Source organism: Globicephala melas, chromosome 12, assembly GCF_963455315.2.
Source record: "Globicephala melas chromosome 12, mGloMel1.2, whole genome shotgun sequence".
Classification (NCBI taxonomy): Eukaryota; Metazoa; Chordata; class Mammalia; order Artiodactyla; family Delphinidae; genus Globicephala; species Globicephala melas.
Genome location: NC_083325.1, coordinates 32,581,827 through 32,606,171, shown reverse-complemented (window position 1 = coordinate 32,606,171; position 24,345 = coordinate 32,581,827). Strand labels below are relative to the sequence as shown.

The following is a 24,345-nucleotide window of genomic DNA, read 5'->3' as shown; positions in this document are numbered from 1 at the left end:
GGAACAAGGTGGAGGGTGATCCTCTCTGGAATTGAAGCCATTAGGGACAAGGTCTGCCATCTGCAGAAGTAATCCACTTGGCTCTGTCTCATTTGGCTGTTATGTTTGCCTTTGAACCATAACCCCTTCCAGCTACTCCTCACCACACACACACACACACACACACACACACACGCTTTTTTCGGCCTCCTTCCACTTCTTTCCACTTGTTTTCCCATTTCTTCTCCTTGCTGAGCCTCTCTCCACACTTTCCTTTCCACTGTGCTTTTCTATAGAAACAGGCCTCTAATGCGACACCCTGGGGTCCTGCAGAAAGTGTGCATTGAGAGATGGGCAGAGGGTGGGAGGCATCAAGACTGAGTTCTTTAAATAACACTTAATGAACAATAAACACAATCCAGCCCAGCCAAACTGGTACTTAGCTCCTAAGTACCCAGTCAATGGCCCATCTGTCATATTGTTAAGACCTTTAGAAGCTGTTTAACAAAATGTTAAATGAGATGACATTCAGCAGGCAGCAAAATGCTTGACTGCCTAATGCAACCCCAAAGGGCCGGCCTGGTGGCAGTGTCTGATATAATGCTTTGTATTCCCCTCCCAAGAACCCAAGAGCAGGAGGTCTCCCTGCCTGTCACTTCCTATCTCGGTAAAGTGAGCCTGGGGTGGGAAGGACACGATTACCATTGCCAAGGAGGCCCCAGCTGGCTGATGAGATGCTTTTCTGAAGAAGCACGACAGAGAGAGGGCACCTGGAAATAAAGCCAGGAGAGAGAAAAAAAAAAACAGTAATTCATCAGCAGTTTCATTCTCTCCCCTTCCTTGTCTCCAGTGGACTCTACCTCTCTCTCTGTTGGCCTTGCAGGGAGAAGGCAGGGGTGATAATGAGAGTTGACTTTTTCTAAGAGCTGAAATATGAAGCCAATTACTAAGGGGAAGATTTCCAGCAAATTGGCTCCTGATAGCTCACATTTAACTGCATAGTCGGGAGGGGAGGGGAGGCTTTGGTCCAGGTAGCAAAGACAGAATCTGTTCAGCAGGAGGTGAATGACTTATTCAAGTTACCTTCAACCTTTCTATCCAGAGTTCAACCATGAAAGGCAATAACGAACACATCACAAATCTCACCAAAAAATTGTTTTAAGGGAAAGGGAGGAAAAGGTTAAAAAAAAAAAAAAAAGCCTTTTCTCCTTTGACTGATGCTGTAAGAGGCTTCTTTCTCTACAAAGAGGAGAAAGCCCCCAAAACCGTTGTAATGACAAAGTTCTTCACTGGAAAGTAAGTTTCCAAAGTCTTTTCATTTCCTTCTTCCTTTTCAACTTAGAATTCCCTGGCCTTTCTACCATTTTCAAATGCTTACTTCAAGGAAAGGACTAAATATCCAGCAAATTTAATCAGCCCTCAGAACCCTACAGGAAATAGAAATTGTACCATCACCTTGCCGGGTAGAAAACTAAGAGTCTTACTGAAATAAATCCCCCACCTATAAAGTCATCTTGCATAGCTCAACAATAAAAAGACAACCTGATAATCCAATTCAAAATGGGCAAAAGATTTGAACAGACATTTCTCCAAAGAAGATACATAAATGGCCAATAAGCACATAAAATGATGCTTGACATCATTAGCCGTTAAGGAAATGCAAATCAAAACCACAATGAAATACCCCTTCACATGCACTAGGGTAGCTACAATCAAAAAGACAGATAATAGCAAGTGTTGGTGCAGATGTGGAGAAATTGGAACCCTTCCATTGATGATGGGAATGTAAAATGATACAACAGCTTTGGGCTATAGTTCCTCAAAATATTAAGCGTGGAGTTACCACATGACTCAGCAATTCCACTCATAGGTATATACTCAAAAACAATGAAGACATACATGTAAATGAAGATTTGCACACTAATGTTCATGGCAGAATGATTCATAATAGCCAAAAATTGGAAACAGCCCAAATTTCCATCAACTGATGAAAAATAAACAAAATGTGGAATAGTCATACAGTGGGATAGTATTCAGCCATAAAAACAAATGAAATATTGATACGTGCTACAGCATAGATGAACCTTGAAAACATTACTCTAGGTGAAAGAAGCCAGTCACAAAATACCACATACTGAATGATTCCATTTATATGAAATGTCTAGAATAGGCAAATCTATAGAGACAGAAAGTAGATTAGTGGCTGGTTAGGGCTGGAGGGGGGCTGGGAGACAGAGATGGTGGTTATGAGGAGTGACTGCTAATGGGTACAGTGTTACTTTTACGGGTGATAACAGTGTTCTTAAAGTAATTGTACTATTGTAAACACGCTAAAAACCAATTGAGTTGTAAATTTTAAATGGGCAAATTCTATGGTATGTGAATTATATTGCAATAAAACTGATAAAAAAGAAAAAAATAATCAAAACATTTTTTAATCCCTGCATTAGTTTGCTGGGCTACCATAACAAAGTACCACAAATTGGATGACTTAAACAACAGAAATTTATTGTCTCACAATTCTGGAGACCAGAAGTTCAAGTTCAAGGTGTCAGCAATTAGGTTCCTTCGAGGGCTGTGAGGAAAAATCTGTTCCATGCTTCTCCCCTAACTTCTGACAATTTGCTGGCAATATTTGGCAGCCCTTGGCTTGTAGAAGCATGACTCCAATTTCTGCCTTATCTTCACATGCTGTTCTCCCTTTGTGATTGTCTTCAAATTTCCCCTTTTTATAAGGACATCAGTCATATTGGATTAGGTTTCACCCAAATGAGCTCATTTTAACTTAATTACCTCTGCGAAGACCCTATTTCAAATAAGGTGATAATTCTGGGGTACTGGGGGCCAAGACTTCAACATATGACTTCAGTAGGGGCATAATTTAACCTGTAACAATCCCATTCAAAGGATTTAAAGTTGCCTGAGACATGGTCCCTACAAGCTCACAATGGATTGGGAGATTTAAAATCTAGCACCAGACCCTAGAATTTTCTCTCCCATGTCTCTTGTTAGCCATTAGGCCTGGACTGTCTTAGGGCATTATCTATGAGACTGTGTATCAGTCAGGATAACCTCAGTTACTATATGGTAACGAAACTTCAAAATCTCAGTAGCTTATGACAATGAAGACCATGTGGATCAGTAGAGATTCCTCATAGTCTTTCAGTGACTCAGGATGATAAAGCTTCTACCATTTGCCACAAACTCAAAACATGTCTCATTATCTCTAAGCAAACAAGGAAAGAGCATGAAGACTCACACAGTGTCTTAAACGCTTCACCATCTCACAGTTACCGAACCAAACTTGGGTTTGTTCATTCATCACACAACAAAGAGAATTTACTGCCATCGGGTTGTGGTGAAGGAAGGTGCAGAGTTTATTGCAGGCACCAAGCAAAGAGAATGGGCAGCTCATGCTCAAAAGACCTGAACTTCCTGATGGCTTTCAGAGAAGGGTTTTTAAAGGCAAGGTGAGGGAGAGAGTCTCCAGGCGCGTGATCAGCTCATGCACTATTCTCTGATTTGTTGATGGTGAGGTAACAGGACGGTGTCACAGGGGCTGACATCATCAATCCTCAGGCTCCAGCCAGTCTGGGGGCTACATGTGCATGGTCATCTTGCAGTTAACTTCTTCCATCTGGTGGGGGGTTTAGCATCTGCAAAACAACTCAGGAATGTGCATCAGAGGGACATTTATCTATGTCCCTCAGGGAGGAATTAAAGATTCTGTGGCTCTACTTAAAGATTATGGCTGATCTATTTAAATTGTCACCAGTTTTCCTGGCCTAACTGCTATTTTTTGTTACTACGTGTTCACATTCTTCCAATCATTAATTCTTGAGCCAGCTTTTTGTGGCTCAGGGGAGCCCTGATAGACTACAGTTTTCTACAAACAAGAAGCAGGCAGAGGATATGGGGGGGCAGGGGGGGGTCTGTCCCAGAAGACCCCATAGGACCCTGCTCAGTTACATCACTTTCACTCAATGACCAAAGTGAGTCACATGGCCATGCCTAACCTCAAGGTTCTGGGGAAGTGCCATCCTCCAGTGGGCCTGGATGGAAAGAGCCAGAAGTGCTGAGGAACAGCCCTGATTGATCTCTACCACAGACAGAATCTGAGGGCTGAGGATGGCTCTTTCTGCCAAAAAAGTGGTTTTATCCTGAACCAGTGTAAATCCCAGCTCAGACACACACTTATTCTTTTAATCGTGATTTTCTTGCATTATTTAGAGGAAAAGGGATTGAACAAGACAAGCAACTCATCTCCCAGCTCTGCTAATTACCAAAAAGTCACTTCTCATGTATTCTCTCAGAAAACACTTACGAAGGGTCTTTTTTTTTTTTTTTTAATTTATTTTTATGGTACGCAGGTCTCTCACTGTTGGGGCCTCTCCCGCTGTGGAGCACAGGCTCTGGACGTGCAGGCTCAGTGGCCATGGCTCACGGGCCCAGCCACTCCGCGGCACGTGGGATCTTCCCGGACCGGGGCACGAACTCGTGTCCCCTGCATTGGCAGGCAGACTCTCAACCACTGCGCCACCAGGGAAGCCCTATGAAGGGTCTTTTAAGGCCAGGCATCATGATGTTACCTTGGGGATAAAAGGCTGAACAAACCATCTCAGTTTCCTTATCTGAAACAAATCGGGTATGAGTAGCTCAAAGAATAGTCAAAGGTAAAAGTTTATAAACCAACTTAACAAAAAAGTGGGGGAAGTGTCAGGGCTTCAATGCGAAAGTATGCAAGGTTCTATTGGGGTTTCTGATGTTAATGGGAATGGGCAGTTGGTCTGTCTCCTTCCTGGACTTTGAAGTGAACTCCCTTGGAGGGGAGTTAATGGCAGCTCTATTTTCTGGGAGCTCTAATTTAGTTAGATAAGAAAAGTTTAGATGAGATTTCAAATGTTTTTCACTGTAAAATAATCTTTATGCCCAAACGGTGATTCCTTTACTACCGAGTCCCCACATGATGCCGGTGCTGCTGGTCCATGGACCACATTTTGAGTTGCAAGAGCCCAGAGACCATCTCAAAGTCACCTCCAGCTTTCTAACCCTGGGATTCTACATTGCTCTGAGGGAAGAAAATATATACTATCAAATATCCTGGACAGGCTATTCTTTATAAGAAATAACATATCAGGATAAAGGCAGTCAGGGAGAACATAGTTCTATCATCCCAATTACTCAACATCCAAAGACTCTGAGCTGCCTATACCCAGCAGGCAAGCCCTACTTGCCATAGGAACAGAGGACAGTCCAGCTCACCAGGCCACATCCTGCTGGGGAGACTATTACATCCCTGAATTCAGGACTCCTTCAACCTGTGATATACACCAAACCCCACTCCTACCCCAGCCCCACCCCATGCCGAGCTGGGTTCCACAGCCTGGGCTAGTCCTATCCCACTGCTGCCAAGAGCATAATATCCTATTGTTGATCTCAATAAGAAAAATCCATTTGAAATGGGATCCCTGGGTATAGGCACCAAACGGACTCTTTATTAAATACTTTCTGATACCTGAATTTCTGCCCTTATACCTACCACTCTCCTTGCCAGTCAGGCAGTTGCCTGAAACACAGCCAGATGGGAGACATTCAATAAACTGGCTAGCTCTTCCCCCATAATACTGAGATTTACGGTGTTAATTTAAAGCCCTCAGACATCTGTGACACCATACCACCTTGGCCAATTTTTTCTCAATGAGCTGTATGGGTTTTCTAAAGAATTCACTGTTAGATCAATATTAGCTTTAAAGGAAAAGTTGCACCCTGAAGTCAAAGCAACGATATTGCTGAACTACACTCTAATAATTCTGTGTGATGGGAAAAATGCTTACAGCTAAGTGCCATGCCTAGAAAAGTTAGGAAAATCACTCAAGTTGCTCCTACTTTCAATTGGGAGGTTGGGATTGACATATACACACTACTATATATAAAATAGATAACCAATAAGGACCTACTGTATAGCACAGGGAACTCTACTCAATACTCTGTAATGGCCTACATGGGAAAAGAATCTAAAAAAGAGTGGATATATGTATAACTGATTCACTTTGCTGTACACCTGAAACTAACACAACATTGTAAATCAACTATACTCCAATATAAATTTTTTTTTAAAAAGTTGCTCCTACTTTGAAAGGTGATCAGGAATAGGAGACTTTGACTTTATTCCTAAATTAATGTCAAAATATGCCTTTCCCACTATATACAAGAATTACAAATACAAATTGTGCATAGGGAAGGAGGGGAATCTTACTGTAATAATGGAAAGAACTTGGACCAAGTGTCTCTAGAATAGTGCTGTCTAATAGAACTTTCTGCAGCAATGGAAATGTTCTATTTATATTGTCCAATATGGTGGCCATTGGGCATTTGAAGTGTGGCTAGTGAACTGAAATGTTCATTTTATTTTAACCAATTTCAATTTAAATGGCCATGCGTAGCTAGTGGCTACCATACTGGGCAGTGCAACTCCATATGCTATTCCAAGGGTGTGACCTTGGGCAAGTCATTAAACCTCCATGAATTTCACTTTGGAGAAGTTGAGAGTAAGAATAAGAAATGTGTGTGGTTTCTTGGAGTTGTTTCACTCTATAATCCATGAATAAATACAACAGTTGCTCTTGTAGTTGGGGATGTATTCAGATCCTTGGTTAAACTTAGGAACATTCTCTCTCTCTCTCAATCTCTCTCACAACACGTTAGTGACCCAGCATGGACAGAAGCCTTTCGTGGCATATAATCTAAGTACATAACCCAACACCAGCTGCCTGGCCACCACCGTCACTCCTACTTTTCCTCCTAACACAAGACGAAATTAAACTTCTCTTGTTCCATTTTGGCAACAATAAACCCTGGCTGACCTGCACCATGAACTCTGTGTTACAATCAAGGCTATTTTACCTGCACACTGACCAGAATCCTCCAGTGTGGGGTCACAGGGCAGAGTACGGTGGAGAGTCTGACAGCGCCACAATGCCCACGTGACCCGGCCCGCAACTGGCATGGCCCCACTCTGCGAACCTTAGTTAATTTCAGGGCTACCTCCTACCAGGTTTGAAGGGAGCTGGGAAGATCAATTACAGAAATGATTAGCATGCAAATGGCAGCAGCAGGCTACAGGCAAGAACTCTCTCTATAGGGACTGCAGAGGCCAACTGTGTTAGGAGCAAATCATCCTACTATAAACTGAAGAAAAGTCACTAGCTTTTTTATCAGTGGAAAAGGATTCTCTCACTATTTTAAGTGTGTTATTCTGAAACATTTTAATCAAGTGATAAGAACTGGAGACTCGAAATATAACAATCAAGATGAAAGATAGAATACCATTTTGCCCAAAAGACATAGTGGAACTTCTATGTTTTATTTATTCATTTCATCTCACTCATTTTCTTTCCTGCACTTATTGGTGTCCTTGTATGACTCAAACATGAGGCCATGGACAGGTGCTAGCTTATACCAACATTTTTCCCAGTCCAGGGCACATTTTAAAAAATAAGGACATTGTAATCAATTCTTTATAAGGCTAAATTTATTCAAGTTAAAGGAGTTTCCTATTATGTTTGTCCTACTTTTGATATTAAGAAGTTCTTTCTTTTATGAAATGATTGTGATTCTGAACAGGAGTTTGTTTTTGCTTTTTGTAAATATCCTTACTGGTAAAATTAACAATTAACTATTGCCAGATTTGTGTTATGTCTGTTTTGCTGGGTGAGTAAATCCCAATGTCTGGAACCCTCTGGCTTAGATATCAAGAGAGACATTCCAGACCTTGCCAGGGCCGGGTAGGCCATGGTCCATATAAGAGGACTTAGCATGGAGGTGCTTTGATCCTCCACTTCTCTGTGCTCTGTTAGTGGAAAAAATGATTCTCCTAATCCCAGTTATGGAAGAAAGAGACTTTTCTGATAGCATCACCACCCCAGTGATATCTGCTTGACACTGACCAGCCTCAAATTAAAAAATATTTTTTGAGTCTCTTGACAAAACACTGAGTTAGAAAAAAAAAAATGTATGAGTTATGCTGACTATAGACATTATAATGAACATTCTATTCATCCATCCATTCTTGACATAGATCATGCCCCTCTGGGCCCGAGTATTTACAAATGAGAGTTTCCTTCACATCACCTCCATGCTTTCTAAAAAGAGTAAAGCAAAGCCCACCCCGATTGTGCAAACTTCAAGTGTTGGGAACAGCACAGTATCATCAGGGAGAAGGACTGGTAACCAGTACTTGGGAGAAAAATGCTTACGGGATAATTTTTCTACCTTCAAGAAGTAATAAGAGGGTTTGTGTGTAGCAAGAGAAAGATGTGAATATGTGCAAGTGTGTAGAGGGTGGGTAGTGTAAGAAGCAGTAGCAAAGAAGCTGAACCCAGGAGAGCTCTTAGGACAATGACAAGGATGGGGGCTAATGGCTCCAGATAGGAGCCAATCCAGAGCAGCTGCCTAAGCAAGATGCAAACTAAGGTCTGCAAAAAGGACACACAACAGAGGGTGAAGACTGAGGCTTTGTACTCCCCAAACCAGGAATTAGAGCATCACTGTGCCAAGTGCACTCTTTGCATAGATTAACTTATTTAATCCTCACAGCAACCCTGTGAGGCAAATGCCAGAGCTGTCCACTTCCTCCTACAAAGGAGGAAACTGAGGCTCGGATAGGTTATGTAACCAGCCTTAAGTCACAAAGCCCGTAAGTTGGGATTTGAACCCATGGTAGCATGATACCAGGGCGCTTGGTAACAGGGAAAACTTTGCTACAAGAAATACCAGGGCAAGACCTTTTCAAATGGATGCTTGAGATAGAGCAATTAGACAAGAGGACTTTGAAAGTGCTATTTTCACGGGAAGTTTTAATCATTTATGTTATCACATTAAGGCCAGTTTCCTACCTGCTCTCTGGAGATGAAAGTAAAGTTGTTTTTTGGTATTTCCTTTTCTCAGAGTCACAGAATGGTAGAGCTACAAGGAAACTCAGGACACCATCTGGCCCAACTCCTTTATTTGACACTACAATAGGTCTCAGGAAGATGAAATAACTATGGCGAGGGTCCATACTGACAAGTCAGTGATCTGTGCCCAGCTTAAGTTGACAGTCCAGGTGAAATGAGCTGATGTGTCGTTTGGCATTTAACAGGATTTTGAAGGAGTTTGGAACATGCCACCCCAGAATATTACCACATGGGCATATTGATTATTTTGAGGCACTTGAGAAACAGCAGATGAAGGAAAGGCTCTGTGACCTCCTCTTTCCACCTAAAAGAAGGTCATAACATTTCCCATGAGAAAGGTACCCCCTCAACCCAGAAGAGAACATTCTTATCATCAGAGACTGGGAGTCCATACTGAAGTGGATCTACCAAAAAACCTGCTAAAACAACCCATATCTTCTGTTAGTTTCCCCCCATATATTTCATAGTCACTGTCCCAAAATTACTGCCACTAGCCCAAAACCCTTTGTCTTGTCACATCCCCATAATTTATCCCTCACTAGTAAGCTTTGGGGTCTGACAGCTTCTTCGGGTCTTCATTTTCCTTCTGAAGAACCCCACGTACATGTGAAAACATTAAATAAATTTGCATACATTTTTTTGCTGTCTCTCTCTTATGTCAGTTTAATTCCTAGGCCAGCCACAGAACCTAAGAGGGTAGAAGGAAATTTTTCTTCCCCTACAGTTCCAACAGTGTTAAAAAGTATTACACTATCATTTCAGTGCCTAAAATAAACTTGGGCTCAGAAGTATGCACTCAGGCAATTGGCTCAAAGAATTCTGTTGACTCAGAAAAACAGCAAAAATAAAACCTCTCCAATCAGCATAAGAGATGTGAATATAAAGTTGTGGGGCTCTGTGCGGTTAATAAATAGCACCAGTTTTATTTCTCAGTACATATAACCAAGTCGATAATAAATTTGGTTTAAGAATATGAACCAGTCATGATGCATGCTTAGGTAGATTTTTATGCCTACAATCAAACAGGCTTTTCTTGTTCAAAAAGGAACTGGACATTCAGCTCCACCATATTTTATTAAGACTTCAATATGACTCAGAACTGGCTTGAATCAAAATTAGTAACCAGATATTGTTACCTAAGGCTTCGATAATTCCTTAATCTTTTCCACCTCCTTGAGAAGTCTTGTCCTAAAATTCATCATGAAAGGGAGCAAAAAAGATGAGCCACTGGATATTTCTGCAAACCTTTGACTTCACACGGATCTCTATAGTTTTAGCTAATTTCTCACAAAAGCAGTGATCTTTAACATGACTAATAGGACTTAACAGTTACAAAGATTGCTGCCTCATTCTGGCTATTTACATGCAGTCTCCAAAAAGGCACATTCCAGCTGTAAACCTACAGTGTTGATTTAGATTGAAATGATAAATTCCAAGATGATAAGTAGTATCTAAAAGAAAAGAGTAAGACCCCCTAAAGTCTAATATTGTGCTAACTCCCTGAAATAAATAGGTTCTCTTTGTAGAATGGTAGAGTTAGGGCAGTAGGTGCATCTTGAATTAAACAATGAATTCACAAGATGAGGTTGTCACTTAAAAATCAGAATTTGATCCTCAAAAGTCATGTGGCTAACTTTTCAAATGATCTTCATATCCAACTCTTACCAAATTACACTCTCCTTTTTATACAGTAAGAGGTAACCGTGGCCAACATGGTATTCTGCTACCTCATGAAGACATGGATGGCCGGGTGAGAGCCGAACAGACTAGAGATGTGGTCCAGAGCCTCTGTCGCAATAGATCAGCAGTCGGGTCGGGGAGAGGTTTTCAGAAACAGATGTGAGTCTTGGTTTATAATCCAGGAGACCATCTTAAGGTTGAGAGGCAAGAGAGTTGGTTATGAAATTTACTGGTAAAGAGCCCACAAGAATATTTCCTGGGAGAAAACTTAACGCTAGTAATGAAGCTGAATCAGAAACCAGAAAAACAGATGTCACAGTCAGGAACACCTTCTCCTAGTGTTTCTAGATGTTTAATGAACAAAGCGCTCTGTGATCAAAAGCGTTTGGGCATGCGCTGGGTTAAACATGTTTTTTTTGTTTTGTTATTTGACCACAACATTTTCACTCTTTTAATTATACTGGTGTCTGTCATGAATCTCCAAGAGGCATATGTAGCATATAGAGTTTCCAAACTCATTTGACCGGGAACTCTTTGTTCACTAAAGCTTCCATTGAAAGATAAGAGCATTGAGTCCCAAGAAGTTAAGAGATCTGGCCAGCATGGCATGGCCACCTAGATGCAGAGCTGGGACTAGGACCGTCCGGAGTGCCCGGTTTGTGGTTCATCACAGCAAACCACGTGGTCCACCTTTTTCTCCTCTCCTTGCTGAAGGCTGCCTTTGTTAGACACCACTGAGCTCGGGAAAATAATAGCTACACTCTTCTTCCTAACAGCAGCCAAGCCCACCCCAAAGCACTTCTGCCAAACCTTCCCAACAGGAAACCCAGGTCTGTCTACCTCTGGCACTTCCCTCCACCCGAGTTCAGGAAACAACTAGTTTCAATTTTTAACTCTTCCAGCAAAGCTACAGAGAAGCTCTTTGGTGATTAATAGCTGATTAACTTCTCTGCCAAACATCTGCGAGCTCCATTAATTAGACAAAATGCTAAATGGTAATCGGACAAGCACCGAAAACACCAAGACTGAGAGAGCGTTTTCCCTGAGTAGGACTCACTACCTGTTACACAGGGCCCCAAGCTATGACTGGGGCTCATGGAACTCTGAGTTCTGAGGTCCACATTCTAGATCCTTCTCTTCCTGGGCCCTCCAGATGTAACCAGGAAGGAATGTTTACTTGCTTCAGCACCTTAAGCACTATATTTTCAAAAAAGGAGGTGGAAGGGAGGGAATTGACCCTCTGCAATCTAGATTCAAACACTCCTGGCTCAAAAGTCATCAACGTCTCCTTAACACTCACTAAGCATGGTTCAAACTCCCTGATCTGGTATTCAGGGTCTTCTACAATCTGTCCCTACCTCTCCCTGATTCTCCTACACAGAACCCTCTTTCTTACCTACACAGGACCACTCGTTGCCCTCATCATGCCTCTTCCTCTCCTACTTTCACCTAGAATGGCTCTCCTCACCCTCTCTCCCCATCTAACTAACCCACAACTATATCTCAAGGGTCAGACTACATTCTCCATGAAACCTCACTGATCACACCTCCAGAAATTGATCTCCTCCTTCAGAAAATTTCTATACTTCTTCTTGTCTATAATTTTCATAGAATTCTTATCAGGAACCAACTTGAAATGCAATTAATTGTGCACATGTCTTATTTCCCAGACCAAATTGTAAGCTTTTGGAGGCCAAGGTCACTGTCTTCAACATTTTCTACTTGACACAGTGAAGGCACTCAATGAGTGCTCAAAATCCTTTAGTTACCCCTCTCTACCCACACTGCCCCCATAGCCTTTAGGGTAAGGTTCCAACATCTGAACTTAACATACAAACTCTTTCATAATTTTCACCTTTCCAACCTCTCCTGTCCAAGTCTACCCCTCTTGTCTAAATCCTGTCTCTAGCCATGCCAAGTTATTGAGATTTCCCAGAGGGCCGTGCTTCTACCTCTGTGGACATTCTCCTCTCTCCCTGGAATGCATTTCACCCATTTATCTACCTGGCAAGCTCAAGACTTGACAATCCCACACAGGAGCCTTCATCCCTGGTCTAGGTTAGGGCCCCCTGCCTCAGTGCACACAGAGCCCCTGTAACTTTGTCATGGTACCTGTAACACTTCCAGTTTACTTCTCTATATCCCCCACAACTTGAACTTCCTTAAGAGGTCCTTGAAGACAGGAATTGCATCTCATTCATTGTGCTATCTCCAGGACAGCACAGTACCTGCATGTAGTAACCTGCATGTAGTAGATGTGGTCACCAGCCTCCAATATGCCCCCCAAATGATCACAGCCCCCAGGTGTTCATGCTCGTGTGTATTCTCTCCCACTGAGTGTGGGCTGGAATTCCTAATGCATATAATAATAATAATAATAATAATAAAACAACACTGAGTGACCAAGACTAGGTCATAAAAGGCAGTATGGTAGCTCTCCCTTGTGTTCTTAAATCACTTGCTGTGAGGAAAGCTAACCACCATGTCCTGAGCAGGACTATGCCCCACGCAGCGAGGCACTGAAACCTCCAGCCAACAGCCACAGGTGTGAGCTTGGAAGAGGATCCTCTAGCCTGGGTGGAGCCTCGGGTGATTACAGCTCTTCTGACACCTTGATTACAGCCTTGTGAGAAACCATGAAACAGAACCACCCAGCTAAGCTGCTCCCAGATTCCTGACCCACAGGAACTACAAGGTAATAAAAGTGTATTGTTCTAAGCCGCTAAGTCTGAAGATTTGTTGCTCACCCTTAGATAACTAATACATATTTTGGAATCTGGAATTGGAGTTCAACAGTAACAAAAACCTCACATAATGGGAGCGGCTCTGGAACCAAGTAGTGGGCAGAAGCTACAAATCTATAGGATCTGGAGTAGATTGTCAGTGAGAGCTTAAAGTGCCTTGAACACAGTGTTTGAAGATCTTTGGACTCTGAGGAAGCTACTGGTGAGGATAATGAGGAACCTCTTTTTGGAAAGTGGAGGAAAGGAAATCCTTGCTATGTAGTGGTAGAAAATTTAACAACACTGTCATCTGCAGTAATGTGGAAAGCAGAACATATAACTAATGAAATAGGTAATCTAGCTGAGAAGATTTTCAACCAGAATGTTGAAGGGGCCACCTGGTTTCTGTTTGCTGATTCTAGTAAAATGCAAAATAAAAGAGATAGGCTAAAAGAACTGTTAAAATAAAAGATACCAAGACTTGCTGGTTTTGAATATTCCCAGCCTCTCCAGATGGCAAATGATACTAAAATTTAGAAATGGTTTCTAAGCAAAGGTCAAATGAGGGCACCCAGGAAACCATGGTCTAAAGATAAAGCCAACAGTATAGCTACAAACTCTTCTAAGATCTCAGATCCTAAACTATAAATGCTTTGTGAAGAGAACTTAAAAGATGAAGTCCTTTTGGCCTAGAGTACTGATCAGAGAATCATGCCCTTCTTTTTTCAATAACATTGACACTATAGTTCATATTGATAAAGGACTATATTTAAAATTTCCCAAATTTGACTCTCAAAACAACACTGTGAATTAGGGCAGATATGAGTAAACAATGGACCCAGAGAGATGGGCAATTTGCCCAATATCTCATAACTAAGTCATAAAAGAATCAGACTCAAGCCACTTCATCATCAAGCCACCTCATTAAGTAAATAGACCCTTGAAAGTATGTCTAAAATTGTGGAGAGCAGAAAAGTTCCAAAGGCACTTGTATACAGATATTTTAACATTTTGTTTTTAAACTCCATTTTTATTTTTAGCTGAAATCTGTAAGATTTATGTAACTTAGATCTCTCAGCTGCTTCCTCATCACCCAGGTCCTGGGTCCACATGTGTTGTGACTGTTTTCACTTTGCTTAAACCCTGGTACAGAACAGCATGTCCTTGATTTCCTCAAGGATGAATCTACTCACATAAGCATTAGTGACCAAGGCACATGCTATGGAAGACTTTTCAAGAGGCAGAACATACTACAGCAAGCCATGTCAAAGTTCCCATTCCCATTAAACACTTCTTTCCAACGAAATAATGCCATTTGCTGCAACATGGAGGGACCTAGAGATTATCAGACTAAGTGAAGTAAGTCAGACAGAGAAAGACAAATACCACATGATATCCCTTATATGTGGAATATGAAATATGATACCAACAAACTTATCTACGAAACAGAAACAGACTCACAGACATACTTGTCTGTGAGTTGCCATGGGGGAGGGGCTGTGGGGGAGGGATGGGTTGGGAGTTTGGGATTAGCAGATGCAAACTATTGTACATAGAATGGATAAACAGCAAGGTCCTACTGTGTAGCACAGGGAACTATATTCAATATCCTGTGAAAAACCATAATGGAAAAGAATATGAAAAAGAATGTGTATACGTGTGTGTGTATATATATATATAGAGATATATATACCCATATATTATCTGAATCACTTTGCTGTGCAGCAGAAATTAACACAACATTGTAAATCAACTACACTTCAATAAAATAAATTTTTAAAAAGTACTGCTTTCCTTCCAAGTTCCCCTTGGATTTGCTTCAAAATAAAAAGAGAGAGGAGGAAGTACATTGAAGATATAGATGAAGAAGAAATTGGCCATGGGTACCTGGGGATTCATTATATTATTCTGTCTACTTTTGGATATGTTTCAAAATTTTGTGATCAAAAGTTAAACAAACATAGCCCCCCACCCACCCACTTTAGCTATGAAGACTTTGGCATTTCTCTTTTGGGTCTCCTCTCTTTCTCAAATTCTCTCCCGTCCACATCCTGCAACTCGACTTCCTCTTCTCTCAGACCTCCCTCCTCCTCCTGGACTCCGGCACTGGCTTACCAAACTGCTCACTGAATTCAACAAAACAAAGGACTCCCCAAGTAACAGGACCCACCCTCCTTCCAAGGCTGTTGAGTGACTGTCTTTTGTTACTTGAGCATCCTTTGGGGGCTTAATCCGCAGTCAAAGTGGTTTATCAAAGTAATTCTCCCAAACACCTACAGTGCTTTCCTCAAGAATACTGGTGAATAAAATTTTCTCCATCTTGCTACACTTATTATTCTGAATTCCTTTGCACTTTGTTCAAAAGAAGCCAGTCATTGAAACTTGATTTTGAGAACCAAAGCTTGTATTCAACTACTTCTGAAAAGAGTAGTTAATTCTATTTGAGTTTCTCTCCATAGCCCCATTCAAAACAGGTTGTGTGTATCTAAGAATAAATGGAATCACCACACAAGAGGTTTATTATCAGGGCGAAGCTTTGGGAAGCAACTCCCACTACTTAATGCTGAAAGGAAGGGAGAAACAGAAGAAGGAATCCAGGCTGCAATGAATGGAAGGTGGCAGTTAAAGAGGAAGGAGGGAATGGAGAAACAGGAGGAGAGGGGGACAGGGTGGGAAATATTTGAAAAACCACCGTCACTATCATCGCATACAACTTTCTGCTGCACCGGTTCAAAAGAACAAAAACTATCCATACAAACCAGAAAGTCAGCTTTGATTTAACCCCCTCCCAAAGCCTTTGCCCTTCTTTGAGTATCTTTATTTAGACCGCATTTGGCTTTCTACTAGTTTCGTGGGGGTTTGTACTATTTTCACTGCCTCTTTTGGTTAAAAAGATAAACTTAGTCCTATGGACCCTGCAGGCCTGTACAGCGACCTATGATCCTTTATTCTGTCTGCACAGGGTAGGTGTTTGATGTTTAAATCACCCTGAGCCTATTTTGTTTTGTTCTTGTTTGTTTCTGTGAAACACCCCAGTTTTCTTGCCGCTGCACCTGCCGAGCAAAAAAGGCCTGAGATACAGAGAAACTGGTCCCTCTGAAGGGGACCAAGGGCCGATTATGTCAACAATCTCCCCGCCTGATGGGTCCCGAGTTGTCAAATGACAATTGTGACTCCCTGCATTTCAGAGTCACGAACAAATGGTTCCATCTGAAGCCCTCTGGGTAATAGTAGCCTTTTGAGGTTATGATATCTCTGGATGGAATTCAATAAGAGAAATTCACTTTCAATTGAGTCCTTGGAACAGAGCCAGGCAAGCTGAACAATGCAATATGCTTCCCATGAAAATTGCACCGATCCTCTTTCTTTTTCTCCTTCTCTTTGCTTTCTGCTTCTAACCTTGTTCACATGTTACCTCTTCCCACTTCCACTCCCTCCTTCTTTCAGGGGACAGCAGAGCTTTTAAAAATAAAACCCAGCACTTAAATAAGAGCGGTTTGTATAGAATGACACAGGTCCCATGTGACAGCCTTGAGAATTCACTCTCTCCTCGGCTGACCTTTGCGACTTCTACCAGGAAAATGGCACAGAGCCACTGTGAAGGGGAGACCGGGGATTATCACAACCACCAGTCTTCCATTACTGGTTCATATAAAGAGTTTGACTCTTTTCTATTTTTTACTTTTAAACTGAGAGGAGGTGAAATGTACAAAGCCTGCCCAAACACCAAGGCCTAACTGCTGGCTTTTTTTCTCTCGATAACTCTCTGCCTCTCTCTCTCTGTCTCTCTCTCTCTCCCACCTCCGTGTGTGTGTGTGTGTGTGTGTGTGTGTGTGTGTGTGTGTGTGTGTGTGTGTGTGTGTGTGTGTGTGTTCTTCTTCTCTTTCTCTCTTCCCCTCTTTTTGCTTGGTTTATTCCTCATTTTGCCAAGATTTTCCTCTGAATAATTATTATTTCTTGGCCTGGAAAAGGTTGTAATTCTCTTTGTCTTTTGCATTTGATCATCCAAGTGGATTAATGTGGGTGTTAAATGGGTGGAAGAAGTCGTTTTCTTTGTCAAATTCTGTTAATCATCCTTTTGATTTCACACTCTCATTCTCCCCACCCACACACATCCCTCCTGCCCCAACAGAAATGGTGTGGGTGTGTTTCTTCTCCAATGCTGTCTCCTTTTTGGAGAGCAGTCCATCTGAACGCCAGGAATGAGTAGACGTGCAGAAGAGAACCCCACACCTATGTACGGCTTTGTATCTACCAGGAAGGGGTGTGTGAAAGGGATGGGAGGGGTGTGTTTTTGCACTTTTCTCTGGATCCGTCTACAACTTCAGCTTCAAATTTGTTCCTCTGAAAATCTCTCTGGTTCTAATATCTCCAGGTCAAGGGGCTGACTTTGGATTTTGTTTGTTTTTTCTCTCAGAAAAAGCATAGAGGAGGCAGCCATTATGTAATATTTAAACCAACACCAGTGAAGGCCAACCACCCCAAGCCCAAAGCTCTGGTCCTCTGGTGAGTTCAAAATCATGCCTTCTTCTAACCTCAGGTGCAGAACCTTTGACTGGACTCGCCAGAAGGTTCTACCAGCCCACCACCCACGGGCCCTCCTTCCCCAGCCCCTGTTCCCTGCATGGATTCTTACAGAACCATGCTTTGGTGAACTGGGCATGATGATTTAGAGACTTAGAGGCTATCATGTGTGGGTGAATGGGAAATTACTCTGACTGAAGGAAAAGCTACTTTGAAGGGCTTGGTCCACCCTTTCAGGAGGCAGTATCCTGGGGGGAAGAGTGCCTGGAAGGCAAGCAGCCCAGCAAAGAAATTCAAAGATATTTGACCAACTATTAAAATAGTTAATAGAGCTAAGAGTTTGATTGGTGTCTGAAAGTTGCAGTCCCTGAAATCAAGTGTATTTGAGGACAGACCTGTGATGTATCCCCTTGTAATCCAAATAGTTCCATAATGTTCCTAGAGTCATCAAGTCTTTATCCTCATCCCACCAAGGTTCCTACCCTACTAATAATGATAAACTCTTAGGTAGAGAAACTAGCTGCTGTTAAAGCCTTCCTACACCAACCCTGTCCATGAAGCTCCAAAAACTATGACGTTCCAGGCACCAATGGGGGAGTCCCTCTGTATCAGGAGAGAAAACTGATGCATGCTGTTACCTGCATGTGACCATATGGTCACCCAGCCATCAAGATGACTGGTCTCAGCAATTCCACTCCTAGGTATATATCCAAAAAAACAAAAACAGAAACCCACTCATTTGAAAAGATACATGCACCTCAATGTTCAGAGCAGCATTATTTACAATTGCCAATATATGGAAATGACTTAAGTGTCCATCAACAGATGAATAGATAATGGATAAAGAAGATGTGGTGTATATACACACACACACACACACACACACACACACACACACACACACAGAATACTACGTAACCATAAAAAAGAACAAAATTTTGCCATTTGCAGCAACATGGATGGACTTGGAGGTCATCATGCTAAGTGAAATAAGTCAGACAGAGGGAGACAAATACTTTATGATATCACTTATGTGTGGAATCTAAAAAATACAACAAACTAGTGAATATAACAAAAAAGAAGCAGACTTACAGATGTAGAGAACAAACTAGTGGTTATCAGTGGGGAGGGGCAATATAAGGGTGAGGGAATGGGAGATACAAACTACTGGGTGTAAGATAGGCTACAGGGATGTATTGTACAACACGGGGAATATAGCCAATAATTTGCAATAACTGTAAATGGAAAGTAACCTTTAAAATGGTATAAAAAATGAAAAAGGTGACTGGTCATCATGATGCATCTGTTATCTACCTAGTCAAAGACAAAAAATAGATTTTTACCTCAAGTTCCAATCTTGATTGACTCATAATGGTTATCTCCAAAGCTGTACTGAAAAAGATCCTGAAGCTACATCAAAACCTAGCAGACAAGAATACTGAGATCAACAGATAAACAACAAGGACCTACTGTATAGCACAAGGAACCATATTCAATATCTTGTAATAACCTGTAATGGAAAAGAATATATATATATCCTTTTTCAGATATACATATATATATATATATATATAAAACTGCTGTACACCTGAAACTAATGCAAAATTGTAAATCAACTATACTTCAATTTAAAAAAAAAAGAGAGAGAGAAAAAAGAATACTGAGATCAATTAGCTATGTCTGCCATGGGTTAGAGTGGTAACATAGATGCTGCCTATTAGCTATTCCTGACAAGGGGATTCCAAAGTCTAGAACAGAAGACTTCACATCAATGTTTCAAATTCTATCAAGTGGAAAAGCCCTGTGTTTTTCCAGAACAGTGTTTCAACCATGTAAAATGTTGTTCTTCTCTAAGCTGCCACTGATTGAATATCTGTAGTGTGCCAGGGACTATGCTGTGATCAGTACTTACATTATTTTATTCAATCTTTATTATAACACTGCGAGGTAGGTGATATCCCCATTTTGCAGCTGACAGTTCAGAAAGGTTAAATAACTTGCCCAAGGATTCTTAGGCAATAACTGGTGAAGCCAAGACCTGAAGGCGGTCTGCCGTGAAATCTAAAGGCAAGGATCCTGCCATAAATCCTGCTGCCTCCTTGGGATTAGAAGACACAAAGGCAGACTCAGGGAGCGGGAATCCTTGGCAGTTTGCTGCCAAGCCTTACAGCAAAGTCTTCAAGCTGCCCATCATTCTTTTTGGCTCCTGACAGCTCCAGCTAATTGTCTGCCATTAGGCAGTTGAGATTTTTAATTACAGTTATATTCCGCTGAGCTGAAATTTCAGCTAATTATAATTGAAATTGAGGGCTAAAAGCAAGTTTCAAAGGTCATCCAGCAGTTTTCTTTGTGTGTATATATGTCTTTGTTAATGTTGTGTAAGTAATACATATATATGGTTTAAAAAATCAAATACTATATGAAAAGACTTACATTGAAAATTGGTGACCCCTCCTGTGCCCCACCAAGTCCTGCTTCCCAGAAGCAAGCACTTTTAATCATTTCTATTTTTATTTCTCCTGGTGGTTACTTCCAATCTCTATATAATAGATACATAGCTCAATTTCTTGATTTACCATCTTTAGATATTATCTACTGACTTCCACTACGATGGAGGAAAATTTAACTCACCTGCACCACCTCTTCCTTACTGCCCCTCCCCCTCCTCATCCCAATTTAGTTACACCTCCATTTTCAGTTCTTCCTCTTGACATCGGCAACTTCAAGTGGCATATTAAAGCCTCACTTCTTGTTCCGTCAACTTTTCACAGCTATTTCCTTCTTCTTCTCTTCCACTCCCCAACCTGTGACAGCTATACCTGTAATGTTTACATTATCAAGACTCATAATGTTTATATTCTGCTTGGAACCATAGTTAAGTCCTCGTGATTTGTATGAGTGAAAGTTAAAAACTGAAAAACAGAAAATAATGTAACATTTCTGGCATCTATTCAAATGGATTCTCCTCTTCACATCCCATCAACTAGTCAAAATCATACCTCAGGTGAGTTGGCTTTATATTTGGACAATGCCTTTCTTGTACACTTCTGTTATTATTGTCTTCCTGAAGTCTCTGATTCACTTCTCCTTTTTCTTATTTTCTGCAACATTATAAAAGCCTCATGATTTTCAAAGTTCTCAACATACAGTTTAACCTATAAGCTCCACTGTCCTCCACTTGGCCAAGACCTCTTTCACAGCATCCCCTGTCTTTCCTCTCCCATCGGGACTAGTTTCTCCCTAGACTTGAGACCCAGCTGCTAGGATGGGATTTTTGTTTGCTGCTTTTTCTGGGTTGGAGGCTTTGTCTCCCATAGCTTCCTCTTTTTTTTGTTCACTCCTTTGATTTCTTTTTCTGAAACACATTCTCTAATGTGCATGGTCATAGTATTTCTGAGTCCTTGAGAAAATGATCTTTATTCTGACCTCAAACTTGATTGATAGATTAGCTAGGTATAGAATTTTAGAACAAAAGCCACATTCAATCAGAACTTTGAAAGGATTGCTCAATGTCTTCTAGCATTCAGTATCACTGTTAAAATTAATTGCCAGACTAATTGCTATGGTCTGAATGTTTGTGTCCCCTCAAAATTCATATATTGAAATTCTAATGCCCAATGTGATGTTATTAGGAGGCAGAGACTTTGGAAGGTGCTTAGCTCATGAAAGTTGGAGCCCTCATGAAGGGAATTAGTGACTTTAGCCCCCTTCCACCATTTAAGGATACAATGACAAGGGACCAGCTATGAATCAGGAAAAGGGTCTCACTGGAATGTGACCATACTAAGACCTTGATCTTAGGCTTCCAGACTCCAGAACTGTGAGAAATAAATGTTTGTTTTTATTAGCCACCCAGTCTCTTGTATTTTGTCGTAGCAGCTTGAAGAGACTAAGTGACTCTTGTTCCTTTCTAAATTGCCTGCTTTTCTTCTCAGGAAACTTTTAAGACCTTCTCTTTAACTCCAATGAAACAAAATTTTATGATTATTTGTCTTGGTGTAGATCTCTTTTCATTTATTCCATTCAACACTTTAGGTCCTTATAATCTGAAGACTTGTATCTTCCTCCAGTTCTGGGTAATTTTCTTTTATTTATTTAATAATTTCCCCTCCTCTGGTTTCCTCTGTAAATTCAGGAACTCCTATTAAAGCCAATCTATTATTCAGAGAATGCTACTTCTGTATTGATCCTCCTACCTTTTCTTTTTCTAATTCTTTCAAATTCTTTCTATCTCTCCTCCCTTCCTTTCTTTCTCTCTATCACTCTTTTTATTCTAAGTTTTCCTTCACTTATCCTAAGATTTCCTTCACTTCACCTTCCAATCTTTATATCAGTTTATTTTGTTGGCAGTCATCATTTATGTTTCACAAGATCTTTCTTATTTTATCTCTTTTTTCCTTTTTGTAACATTCTCTCTTGTTTAATGGATGCAAAATTTTCTTAAGTCCGTTTGAGGAAACTATTTTTTTAAGTGCTCCTCTGTCCCTTGAATTATTTTCCTCCAGGCTCATTTTTATTCGTTTCTCTTAGCCATTCTCTTTCAAGTTACTGGCTTTTCTCAATACTCTGATAATCATCAGATATCTTTTCATATTTAAGAAGGAAACAATAGAATGGCTGACCAGGAGCTCTGTGAATAAGGGTTTGGCTTATCAACTGGCAGGATTTGCTTCACATGAACTGGTGGGAAACCATCCATTACATCTAGAGATTCCTCAGTTCCAGAATCAAGAGAGCTTTGGTCTGGGGCAGTAATCCTCACACTAGTCCTCTTCCAAAGACTGTGTTCAGTGTCTGTAGAGATATTCACTTTGAGAACAAGGGCTATTCTGGGTTGCACAGGAAAGATAGCAAGAGTGGGATCAACAGTTCCATGGAGCTCCAATTTGTCTTCTGTTTTCAATCCCACTGACATTCATGCTATCTCCAAGGACAGAGCCTCCCTATAGTTCTTTTGGGCAACAGACGTCCTACTTTAGCTAAAGCCCAAGTACACATTCCTATGCTGAAGCTTTCTTTACTCTGTTTTATTAGCCAATTATTTCTCCAAATGTTTTCTACCTTCTAGAGATTTGTTGAAATATATGAACCATCACTACCCACTTATACACTTATTACTTTTAGTTTTTATAAGTTTATAATTTTTGAAATTCTTTACTATAATTTTAATGCCATCTGAGAAAGAGGGAGAGACAGAATACTTCTGCCATTTTGAACAAAAGTCCCTGAAATGGTTTTCAGACAGTGCTCCACAAGGCCAAGCTTATGAAGAGAAAGAGCAAGGATGGGACACCAAAGTAAGAGATGAAGCTCTTTTTATTCTAAGTTTGTGGTGAAGCTGTCCAACTTCAACTAGAAGTAAGTGGTGAAGCTGTCCAACTTCAACTAGAGTGCTCTGTTTTTATTGATTGTGCTTCTGCAGATTTCACTTGACTAGATCTTCCTATAAGAAAGAATCAAAGAATAATTCAAGATAAAATCTAATCAAGTGCTGAAATAAGTGGTCCAGAAAATGAGCTTTCAGGTATGGGCTAGAACAGTCAGAGACGGGTACTTGGGAGAGGTAGGACTTCTAGAGAGATCTGGGTCTGAAAATGTATGTTGGGGCCAGATTCTACAAGACCTTTTAAGCTATGCTAACAAGTCTGGGCTTTATCTAAATATGAAGAAGCAATTAGATGGTTTAAAACAAGGAAGTGAAAGTATTTGATGTGTGTTTTCAAAGGGTCACCCTGACTTCAGATGCACTGAGGTGATCATCAGTAAGTGGGCAAGGACCTTTCACGCTTCCTCTCCCTTGATCCTTACTACACTCTCTGCAGGTAGGCTAGGCAGGTATTGTTGCTATTCCTAATTCACAGGTGAGGAAACAGGCTCAGAGAGATTTTGTGATCTGTTCGAATTTACATCAGTCGTAAATGTCAGAGCCAAGCCAGAAATCTGGCTTTTTTTGTTTGTTTTGTTTTTGTTTTTGTTTTTGTTTTTGCGGTACGTGGGCCTCTCACTGTTGTGGCCTCTCCCGTTGCAGAGCACAGGCTCCGGACGCGTAGGCTCAGCAGCCATGGCTCACGGGCCCAGCCACTCCACGGAATGTGGGATCTTCCCGGACCAGGGCACGAATCCGTGTCCCCTGCATCGGCAGGCAGACTCTCAACCACTGCGCCACCAGGGAAGCCCAGAAATCTGGCTTTTTAAACTCTTTTTAAACAGGTTTAAAGGAACCATAGTGGTGTCTAGTCAAAACCGATCAGTTGGGACTTCCCCAGTGGCACAGTGGTTAAGAATCTGCCTGTCAAGGCAGGACACATGGGTTTGATCCCTGGTCCGGGAAGATCCCACATGCCGCAGAGCAACTAAGCCCATGTGCCACAACTACTGAGCCTGCACTCTAGAGCCTGGGAACCACAACTACTGAGCCTGTGTGCCTTGATCCCGGCCTCTGCAACGAGAGAAGCAACTGCAATGAGAAGCCCGTGCACTGCAAC

At 41.3% G+C, this 24,345-nt stretch overlaps 1 long non-coding RNA gene across 1 annotated transcript in view; it reads right to left on the bottom strand.

Annotated features, from left to right (window-relative positions):
- Positions 1-641: 641 nt before the first annotated feature.
- The window catches only part of LOC115864046 (uncharacterized), a 70,788-nt gene continuing 47,084 nt past the window's right edge, over positions 642-24,345 (bottom strand). Inside the window, exon 5 of the long non-coding RNA XR_004043795.2 lies at positions 642-749. This is a non-coding gene — a long non-coding RNA (uncharacterized lncRNA). The remainder of the gene's footprint in view (positions 750-24,345) is intronic.